At 35.7% G+C, this 10,535-nt stretch overlaps 1 pseudogene; it reads right to left on the minus strand.

Annotated features, from left to right (window-relative positions):
- LOC100005415 (glycoprotein, alpha-galactosyltransferase 1 pseudogene) lies at nucleotides 1,590-3,603 on the minus strand (annotated as a pseudogene).

A 10,535-nucleotide genomic window follows, 5' to 3' on the forward strand; every position in this document is an offset into this window, starting at 1 on the left:
CTCTCTCTCTCATTCGGGCACACACACACACATACACAGCAACAAACAAGCTAAGCAGCATCACGCTGTCTCGTTTACACACATGCATACGCGTTCTCTCTCACTATATCGATATTGCTAGACGGCCCAATCCCGTCCAAAATTAAACCAGTTACCGACCGCTCCCGCGCTTTTTTTGGAAATTTAATACCGCGCCGCAGAAATCTGGTCGGGTCCCGCGGCTCCCTCGGGACAGTCACGGGAATGCAGACCTCTAGTGCATTGTGCTATAAAAATTCAAAAAGAGTAAATGGTGACACCAGTTTGTTCTCTTCGTTACTTGTCCTAACTCTCAAAGAAAATAAACGTAAAGAAAATAAAATCCAGAGACAGTCAAATGTGGACACATACTGTAAAGGTAATATGAAACTGTTTCCCATAATCTAATTAGAAATTTGGTGTACCAAATTGTGTGTAACATTTTGACACCAATGACTGTTGAACGGATGATTGGCTGGCGAACAATCAAAGGTGAGCAGTTATTTTCAAGAATCTGACAAAAGTTCTGAAATGCAACAGGTGCCTTTAGGTGTGGGATTGTCGGATTAAAAACATAAACACACTACATTAGTCTCAGTCGCTGATGTCATGCTATGCACCGCCCTAGACCTGCATAGACCTGTGGCTAAACGTTTGATGCAAATTGTACAATTTTCTGAAAACGCTTTAGCATATTTAAAGACCTCATATGATTGGTTTAAGGATTTAGTCAGCAATCAGTCTTAGGTCTGGCTTCGCGAGTCTGCTATAGCATAAAGTGTGTAATTAGAAAATAATGCATCACCTCAAGTGTGTATTTCTTATCTAATGTCAGTTGAATAAGTCAGCTATGCTTATGTAATAATGAACAGAGAATGAGTCATACCACCTGTTGCTTTTTTACATTTTATGTTTGTTTAGTGATTCTTGTGCTGTTGTAAAACAATAAAATACAATCAAATTTAGCTAATAAAACAATTTTAAAATACTAATCATTTGATCAATGATCATAAAACACTTACTATTTCTGTCATAAAACAAATGGCAGTAAAGTGGTATGAGTATGCATTCAGCTCATTTTAGCCTGCTGATGAAAGAAAAACATGTTGGTTAGTTTTAACACATGGTTGCTAGAGTAAACTTGTTAGTCTTTAGCTGGCTTAAACTGGTTCTTTGTTTAGGAACAGCTAAAAATAAATAAAAAATTATCCTGAAATTATAGTTTCAGCATCGATAATGTAATGTGAGCATTTGCAATAGTCACATCACAATGTCAAGTCAAGATTCCAACTTACAATCAACACAGTTGAAAACATATGTGGTTTGTAGAGTCATTCCAAAAATTAAGCAAAGAGTTACCAAAAAGATAAATAAAAAATATAGTAATAAGGTAAAAAGTCATTTTTGAACAAACTATTACTTTAACTATCCCAGATTGTTTTATGTTAGTTTATAAGCTGTGAATTTCACAGTGAAGATTGAAGATTCTTGATTCACAATGAAGCTGTGAAGATTCATTTAGCAAATTTAGTAAAGTGGTAAAATGAGAAACATTCTTCACTTAAAAGATTTTATGTGTTTGGACGAACTTCAGCATAGTTTTTAAGAACTTGTGAGAATCTAATGATTTTGATCTCTCGTGGTTTTGTTTTTTGGTCATCCCAAGAATATTCGGGTGAAAGCAGTTTACTGGGTTTGTTATAAAGGAAGTACTTGTTCAAATGGGACTCCTCCTGCCATGCTGCCTCAATGGATTTAGCTGCATCAATGTCCAGCTGCTCTCGACAGCTTTTAGCAAGCTGATATACGCACTTCACTGAACCACCGTACCCACCGAACCAGCTCCACCGTAATAATAATCACCCTCAGAATAAGGAATAAACGCTTGAGACTCAGGCCTTCGCTCATATGGAAATAGCACACATGGAGAATTATAATACCATGCATGTATCACACCTATAAGATCACCCAAAGTCTCTGCTCCCCAGCGGCCTTAGAACTTTGTATCCACATCAAGGCTGAAAAGATAGTCAGCATCATTGACCAGTCCACTCTCAATCAGCATCTCCAGCCTTTTCATCCTGCCCAAACTCATCTCCTGCCATTTGCTCGAACTATTGACTGTCATCACTATCAGTTTACGTTTTCCACCTATTTTCACATTAGGAATTTTTTCAGGATGATCGGTGAAGACATAGTAATGCACACGAAACCCAACAAAAAAATGTTGCTCTGCAGACTCCAGGAAATCTTGAAGAAACACTGTATATCTGAAAATCAAATAGGGGGAGCAAAATAATTTTACACATTACATTTCATATATATAATTACAATTTTGTGAAAATCAAGTTTCTTTGGCCATGCAGGTCTGAAAAATGAAGATGGATGGACTGAACAATAAAAAATCTAAACAGCTTGCATTATTTCTAGCATGTTAATTATATATAAATAAAAAATAGCTTGTGTTTTAACAAACAATTATTTTAGTAAATATCTTGTAGGTGTCTTTATTTAAAGTCAAAAGAGAGGATGATGAAGAGAGAATGAGAAAGTAGAGAAGAGAACCTACTTGCCAAGAGCGAAGACAGTCATCGCTAAAGTGATGTTTTGTTGTTTGTAGATTGAATCAATCAGTTTGGGATTAAAAGTTCCTTCCCAAACAATTGGGGCTAACCATGGTGTTAGGTCAACTTGGCCATCTGTTCTGTTTTAAAGAGAATAAACCCACAAACAAATCAATGTCACAGTTTGTCATTTCCCAATACTGTAGTTTTTTTTTTATCCTTAGACCACTTTGGTGTTGACTGAACATTCGTCTTAGACAACAAACTAATATGCTTTCTAAATTGCATCTGTCACAATCATTTTCATGATGAGTATACAGTATATCTTGTTAAATCTATAATGAGTGGCTTAAGTAAGCTCTTGATGCACAATTTAAGGTAATAAAGGGACAAACGTTTACATTTTTAAAAACAGCTCCAGTGACAGCGTTTGTATAAAATAGTATTTGTACTTACTTATCCTAAACATGCTATCCTAACTTACTACTCTGATGTAACTGGGTGGGAAGAGTTTATAAAAATGAAATATGTGTAGTGTGTGCAGTTTTTATAATGTCTTTGGGATTTAAGTTTAATCTCTCAAATCAATCAAGTAAATAGAGTGATCAGATCCAGGTAATTATCTGTTTTTTTTCTACCAAGATCTGGCAACACATATGATTTAAGGGCTGTTTACTTTTCTCTGTATTTTTATGTGCTGTGCATCTGAATAATATGCTGCTTTTACATACAATCAGAGCTTCCTTGCATCTAAATCTTTAATCTGCATGTACACCCACAGATTATTGTCAAATTGGGTGTGCCATGAACTTTACACATACTGTAGTCGATTGGGCTGTGGGCTGGTGGTGGGGCTGCTATTTATATAAATAAACTATTTATTATTTTGTTGTAATTAAAGTGCTAATGCATGATCTCTTCTATAATAATACTTATTTAATGTTAAAGAAAATGGACATTACTTTAAAATTATTGGAAATAATGGGCTTTAATGGGAAAGTTATTTTTGTTACTGCCCCATGTTTCATTATTAAAACACACAAGCTGATGTTTATACATCAGAACATATCCTGTATTCAGTATTTCTCTTTGTTTTTAGTAATGCTATTCCTATTACTGCTTTTATAAAGTATTGCAGTATTATTCATTTTTCAATAATTTATCAACACTCAAACCGTACCTGTGTGTTTAAATAAATCATGCAGTTGCCACAGGCAATGGAAAAACTTACCTGGTAATTGTGGTGTATATTTGGTAAATTAACCTAAAAGAAACAGATCATCATAAATTATCAAAAATAAACAATGAATATCATATGTTTGGAAAATATAAATAAAATACTCAGATGAGCACAGTTTATTATGAGAGTCTTATATATTTTCATTTACATATTTGGATTTGCTAGAGGCTTTTATCAACACTGGGATCAAGGTAAACATTACTCTCACTTGTCACTTCATTTGGTACATCTGTTTAACTCCCCCTTTACGTGACAGTAACTCCACACATTTAGGCATATAGAAATGGTCAGGAAATTTGCTGTTAATCAAGCATCAGAATGGGAAAAGCATGAAAAGGCATGAATCTGTCCCATCAAAGATTGCTTGTGGTCTAATGGTGTTAGAGATGTTTTCTTCAAACACTTTAGGACTCACAGTACTAACTGGGCAATTTTCAAGCATCACAGCATACCTGTTTATTGTTGGTGATCATGTCAGTATGGATCTTGTTTACAAAAAATAAATAAGTAAAAATTATGCAATTCTGAAAGTAAGGTTGCTCTAACCCAATTCTAGTAATGTGTACTTAAAATAGAAATGAAAATAACAAAAACAGCCGGTGAGTATGTTTTATTACCATTACAACTATTGGTGGTACAATAATGTTTCTGCTGAATTTTGTTAACAAATTGATCATATCATTTTTTTAGAGAAATCTAGTGGAGAGTTACATGTTGTATGTTTTTACACATTTACATCATATTGCGCTGCACAAAACAGATTTTGTTATGCTTATTTTGTGAAAACCTGTAATACTGGATATGGACATTTCAAGCCAGGACTTGCCCATTTACATGCAATATAGACCACAAAAAAGGGTAACGCTTTATTCTGAAGGTCCACTTTAGACCTACCTGTAGGTAATTTTGCAACCATGTGAACTAGCAGTCATAAGAGTACAACTAGAGTGTCTGTTTAATTTCTGTTGACAATTTTGTTTTATTGGACTCCAAATTACATGCTTTGCAGTCATATCCACTTTTTTTACTAACTCTTTTTTTTTTACTAGCCAAACCAAATCTACTAATACTTCTAATACTACACGCATAGCACATGCATTTACTTATAGATTAAACAATATCAAATGTGTAAAAGTCTACAAAACAAATATTAATTATAATACAAATAAATAAATCCAGTGTCCATTTTGAGAATAACATCTTAACTCTCATATGAATATACACAAGGTCCTTTTGGTTTAATAAGATCCAAAAAGAAATACATACCAAGTTAATATGAAGCCAACTGAGACACGCTGAATTAAAGTAACATTCAGTTTCATTATTCCAGCCTAAGAGTTTGATTCCCCAGTCATCGGAAGAACTGAATGTCAGCTAGGAACAAAGAAAGATATTTGTATTCATATCCAACAAGGAGGGGTGTGTTGATGTTGTAGTTGGTTGCACATATTGGATTGGTGAGCTCACTGTGGTAGTAAAATTTGCCTTCTCCTGTTCCTGTATCTAAAACCAAACTCCACAAACAGTTCAAGACAGAAAAACATACAGTTTTCTTATCATCTTGTTGAAAATATCTTGAGCGTAACTCATTTTGTATGCATTTTTGAGATGCATGCTGTCTGTCAACAAAACTAGATCGCAAGATTACGGTTTCAAAATTTAAAGGGATAGTTCACCCGAAAATTACTTTTCTGCCATCCTTTGTTAATTTTCTCACTTCTGCCATCCTTGTACTATTGCTTTTCTTACTATGAAAGTTAATGGTTACCAATTTCCAATATTTTCAGTGTATCTGCTATTGTGTTCAACAGATTAAAAAAAAACCAAGAGTAAATGATGTCAAGATATCAAATATTATCAATAGTAAGTTTTAAGATTTTTTAATTAATAGGTGAACTATCTCTTTAATAGTTTATATATATATATATATATATATATATATATATATATATATATATATAATATACTCACCTGCCACTTTATTAGGTACACCTGTCCAACTCCTCGTTAATGCTAATTTTTAATCAGCCAATCACATGACAGCAACTCAATGCATTTAGGCATTTAGACATGGTCAAGGCGATCTACTGCAGTTCAAATCGAGCATCAGAATGGCAAAGAAAGGTGATTTAAGTAACTTTGAATGTGCCTTGGTCTTTGGTGCCAGACAGGCTGATCTGAGTGTTTCAGAAACTGCTGATCTACTGGGATTTTCAAGCACAACCATCCCTAGGGTTTACAGAGAATGGTCCGAAAAAAGAAACTACCCAAGGACCAGCAGTTCTGAGTGCAAATGCCTTGTTGATGCCAGAGGTCAGAGGAGAATGGCCAGACTGGTTCCAGCTGATAGAAAGGCAACAATAACATAAATAACCAAGTGTCACAACTGAGGTATGCAGAAGAGCATCTCTGAATGCACAACACATCCAACCTTGAGGCGGATTGGCTACAGCAGGAGAAGACCACACTGGGTGCCTCTCTTGTCAGCTAAGAACAGGAAACTGATGCTACAATTCACACAGGCTCATTAAAATTGGACAATAGAAGATTGGAAAAATGTTGCCTGGTCTGATGAGTGTCAATTTCTGCTGCAACAGTAGGATTGTAGAGTCAAAATTTGGCATCAACAACATTAAAGCATGGGTCCATTCTGCCTTGTACAAATGGTTCAGGCTAGTGTTAGTAGTGTAATGGTGTGAGGGATATTTTCTTGGCACACTTTGGGCTCATTAGTACCAATTGAGCATCGTGTCAACGCCACAGCCTACCCAAGTATTGTTGCTGACCATGTCCATCCTTTTATGGCCACAGTGTACCCATCTTCTGATGGCTACTTCCAGCAGGATAACGAGTCATGTCATAAAGTGTGAATGATCTCAGACTGGTTTCTTGAACATGACAATGAGTTCACTGTACTCAAATGGCCTCTACAGTCACCAGATCTCAATCCATTAAAGTACCTTTGGGATGTGGTAGAACAGGAGATTCACATCATAGATGTGCAGCTGACAAATCTGCAGCCAACAAACTAAATCGGCAGCCCCTCAAAAAAAAAAAAAAAAAAAAAGAAACTGCCACTTAAGCATAACTAAAACTAATACACAAATCTCTCAGGGCTGGTCCTCTCTAATTGTTCACTGTCATCACTGTTGCAACTTCTTCCTGCCACAGAGGTCTTGTGACCCCGGCAGAGAGTGGCAACATTCACAGTTGCCTACCAAAAAGGCTGCTGCCCCTCCATCCTACAACAGATGACTTAAGTGCCAGCATTACTCCAAGCATGAGATGGCAATGACAGCATGTCTTCCTTTACGGTGGTGAGGGTTCATTGAACATAGGCACCTTATTGATTAATTTATTTTCTGAGTTTCAAAATGTGATACAGATTAGAATACATATGAGTTGGTTCATAATTTGCAAACAATACAAGTATTGCAAATGTATACTTTAGCTCATTAATTTACAGGGAGAAACTCGATACTTCCACCATCAGTTGCACTCTTTCGTTCCTAATGGTGTCGTCAATGGGCGTTCGAGGAGCAGATTGAATTTGGTTTGCAAAACCTAGTTCAACCACTAGATGTCAATGTTACAAACAGCACATTTAAAGTGTGATGGCATTAGTCAATAAGTGTACTTTCTATGAGCGTTTACAGTCTTAAAGATTTACAGCACTTTTATGGAAGTGGGGTAGGCGTTTTAAAATCAACTTTAATAAGTAATATGCAAAACTGGCGGCAACGCAAAATGCAAACTGACAATGTATTTCTTTTTTGAATTTGCATTCTCCATTACTGTGCAAAGTTTGGTCATATTTAAATGAATCATATTTATCTAATCGTTTAATCATTGTTTTGCCTGCATGTTAGCTAAACAGTGTAAATAATGTCACAAAATGTTCAGCATTTAGGAAAATATTAAATTACATAAAAATATTTTTATTTTACAGATTTACTTAAAGTTGTGCTATATGCTGTTCTCCTGATCTATTGTCTGCTGGATATTTTAGACTATTAAAATTAGTTTTATATGACATAATATATATATATATATATATATATATATATATATATATATATATATATATATATATATATATATATATATATATATATGACATTTTTCTTTGAAAGTCAATACAAAATTGTGAAAAAACATTTTGACCGTTTATTCATGCTCTGGGAAAAAAATTGCTGGGAACCTTTTAGGGTTATAGTTTGGGAAATGCACCCCTGGTCTGTTCAGCAAACACCATGAAAACTACAAAAACATAACATTCAAAACATGCATCTCTCAGGTCCAATTTTAAATCTCAAAAGAACTGCTTATTTGCTGATATTCAAATGAACATGTGGTACACTAAAATCCAATAACAAGTTAAATCTTTAATTTATATGAAACAACAGTATACACACAATCAAGCCTTCATGAGGCCCTAACATGAATTTTATTTGTGGGCCCCTCGATGCAACCAATATGACAAATTATTTTCAATCCATGATTATTCTCACATAAAATATTTAAAGGGCCATGAAACCCCCTCGTGTCAGCAGGGTGTTTTCACATCTCTACTTTGGGAAAAGTCAGAAAAGTGGGCGTGTCCAGCTCTGTTTAGGGGGAGTGTCGGAGGAAGAAAAGCGGCTTGGTATGGGAGTGTCTATTTGGGCGCGCTGAATTTCAGAGTCAAAACACACACCCACAGCGGACAATGTGACTGTGTTTACATGGACATCTGTAGTCGAATTATTTGCCAAATTATTAAATGGTGGACTTTAACTGCAGTTTGGCTCTTTCATTCAGGGAATTCATTAATGTCCCTCCCGACAAACGTGATATTTGATTCGAGACGCTGCTCTAAGCGTGTATTTTTCATGCAATGTTTGATACCGCACGGTGAATGAGAGAAAAAAAAACTCAGCATTTTTCGGAAACTTAGATACATACGGCAGGTAGCGTCAGAAAGCTGCGTTTGTTATTCCTGTCACAAAATCCAACACGAGGTTATAGTTTGGTTGTAACTGTTAATGCTAACTATTGCACTCGGTGCAATAGTTTGTTTGATACGAATAAAATACGAACTGAATAAACAAAGAGCACTGGTCGCTCACTTACCAAATCTGTAGAGACAGGACAATCACCAGCAACTAGAGCCGCATCTTTATTTAGAGGAGACTACAATCTGGATCTCAGCGTTTGCAGATGAGAACAGCTCTCAGGTAAACAATAATCCTCCTTAGACACGTAAGTTATTGTTGTCGCGCGTCGCGTACACTGTTAATCCATGCGTGAGTCTGCGCTCTCACAGAGAGAAAATGTAAACGAAACTTAATGGCAGCAAACTATAAAAGCAACACTTCACGCTTGTTTTGCCAACACAACATGGCGTCTTTGCCGTCTACACTGTGACAGTAATGAATATTAATGAAGTTACACAATAGAGCGCGCTGATTGGTTTGAACCAAGCCTTACTCATGCATTAATGCAGCACACTGTAAGACGTAATAAGACTCACTCTGGCACAGACGTCCAGTCTGCACGCTGGAATACAACGCTATTATGTCATGACCGTGACGCAGCTTCAAAAATTTGTTTCAAACAGGAAGTACGAATTTGCTTGAAATAACGCAAAAACAACCAATTTACACTTTTTAGTAAAATATAGGTGTCCTAATAGTGTTTTTAGCAGTGTGGGACACATATACGACTGTCAACAGCTCAAAAAATGTGTTTTGGTGTTTCGTGACCCTTTAAATAGGCCATTATTAATTTTATTTGTTGTAGTCATGTTGCTTAAATTACATAAATGTTTTTTATCCGTCTACTTATTTTATTGTAATATTACCAAACCCACAAAAGTGGTCAAGTGATCATTTGCTCTTTAACATTCAAAGTCTTGCAGTAGTCTATGTCAAAGTATGGACATAGGTAAGCTAAATAAACCACCAAACAATGCATTTACTGTAAAATAAGTTAACCACTTTAATTATTTTGCATAATCTTGCAAAAAAGCAACATAATAACTAGACTCAACTGCAGTGCTCCTAAAGAAGTTTCATGAAACAGAATGCTATTTCAACATTAAAAAGCTATTTCAACAACAAGCAGCACTTATTTTAACATTAAACTAGTACACAGTACAAATCTGTACATCTAAAATATTGAGGAATAATGACATTAGAATTGCAAAACCTCCAAAGGTAGGCTATACCTCTTAAGTAATGTTAAATTGTTAAAGTGTCTGCTGCACACTGGTTGTGGTTTAGGAGATTCCCCCTAATGTAAAAAGCTATTTAAATGCTTGAAAATATTACAAAAAAAAAACAACACAAAAAAATGTGGACCTTTCAGATGACAACAGTTTTACGAATCAAATGTAAACTTTTGATCAGGGTCATTCTTTTTAATTAAACTATTTTCCTTTGTGGAATACATGAAATCTATGTGTATTTTAAATACCTTAAGATAAATTAATGCAGGTCTGCATTAGGGGTGAGGTAGTGACGCAGTAGGTAGTGCTGTCGCCTCACAGCAAGAAGGTTGCTGGGTTGCTGGTTCGAACCTCGGCTCAGTTGGCGTTTCTGTGTGGAGTTTGCATGTTCTCCCTGCCTTTGCGTGGGTTTCCTCCGGGTGCTCCGGTTTCCCCCACAGTCCAAAGACATGCAGTACAGGTGAATTGGGTAGGCTAAATTGTTTGTAGTGTATGATTGTGTGTG

The sequence above is a fragment of the Danio rerio genome, chromosome 5 (assembly GCF_052040795.2).
Source record: "Danio rerio strain M-AB ecotype USA chromosome 5, GRCz13ab, whole genome shotgun sequence".
NCBI lineage: Eukaryota > Metazoa > Chordata > Actinopteri > Cypriniformes > Danionidae > Danio > Danio rerio.